The 1,351-nt window shown below is 39.6% G+C and overlaps 1 non-coding gene across 1 annotated transcript; it reads right to left on the bottom strand.

Moving 5' to 3' along the window:
- Window positions 1-875: 875 nt before the first annotated feature.
- On the bottom strand, window positions 876-963 carry TRNAY-GUA (transfer RNA tyrosine (anticodon GUA)). The gene is given in 2 exon segments: window positions 876-911; window positions 927-963. It is a non-coding gene; the product is annotated as a tRNA-Tyr (tRNA).
- Between the last annotated feature and the right edge of the window lie 388 nt (window positions 964-1,351).

Here is a 1,351-nt window from a genome sequence, read left to right as displayed (position 1 = left end):
ATGCTTATATATACTGTGAGACAAAATAAATAAATAAATAAAATAAATAAAATCCGTGTCCAAAACGGTAATAACTTCATTTGGTCAAGCCAAGGGCCCAGAAGTGCCGGCAAGTTTTCAAACTCTCCAGGGCTACCGTGACGGGGACGCCATCGCGTCTGCATTTTACAAAGCACGTATGAACAGGTTGCGAGTCAGAGATTTCAGATTGCAACTGGGTTCCGCCTGCAGATGACTGGACAAACCTCCTTGGCCAGGTTCAACCTCGGCCTTCTACTCTCTAGCAACCAATAGGAGGGCTCATGCCAGTCTGTAGGAGCCAATCAGGAAGCTCGTTTCCAGTCAGAGCCGCAATTTTTTTTTTTATCGAACTGATTTGCGGTTTGCATTTTTCTTCTGGTCCCAATTGCGGCTGTTCGTTTTCTCCATTTTTCCTGTGTGAACAAAAAAAACCAGTCGGTCTCCAAATGTTTTTTTTATTTCAAAATAAGCATAATTTTATAAGCATAATTAAATGTTGTAAGTGTTGTACCTGGATGAAGGTATCTTTTCTTTTATGTACACTGAGAGCATATACACCCAAGACAAATTTCTTGTGTGTCCAATCACACTTGGCCAATAAAAAAAATTCTATTCTATTCTATAAACTCATATCACAATGCGGCTGAGAAAACGTAGAAACAAAAGGCTCATTCTGTTTAAAAAAAAGGCATCCTTCGAGAAATACGTGGCGCCTAATCTAGCACGTCATACTTTTTTAATTTTAAAAAGTTGCAAATGGGCAAAGGATGAGAAAGCCAAATCTATTCAAAATGTTCAGCTTCTGCTTTGTCCGATTAAGAAATTAAAATAAGATTTACAGGAAAAAAAAAATCTCCTTCGAGCCGGAATCGAACCAGCGACCTAAGGATGACTCTAGGAAGCCTCTACAGTCCTCCGCTCTACCAGCTGAGCTATCGAAGGAACATGGCAGCTGCTTTTGGTTGTTTCCTATATATTTCATTAGGAGGAAGTTGCCGGGATATATTTTTTTCTCCCTCTTTCTCATTTCATTTCTTTTATTTCTTTTTATCCAAGCATATTCCTACAGTGATATAGTATATATTTTCTAATTCTAAAGGCAACCCACAGTCCGATCATGACTGATAATCCTGATGCAAAGTATCTGAGAAAATATAAACAGATGTTTTCCGTTATGCACAGAATTTCACGCCGATTCATTTGCGAGGTTTTTTTTTTGTAATGCAATGAATGAATACAGGATTCGAGAGACGATGAGTGTGGCTGTCACTGGCAGATGATCTGAGCTGCGGGCGAGCCCATTTTGGGAACCACAAGTCGGGAAAGGACG

Source organism: Ahaetulla prasina, chromosome 2, assembly GCF_028640845.1.
Source record: "Ahaetulla prasina isolate Xishuangbanna chromosome 2, ASM2864084v1, whole genome shotgun sequence".
NCBI classification, from domain to species: Eukaryota; Metazoa; Chordata; class Lepidosauria; order Squamata; family Colubridae; genus Ahaetulla; species Ahaetulla prasina.
Note: the sequence above shows the minus strand (reverse complement) of the source record. Positions and strands in the feature narration are given on the sequence as shown.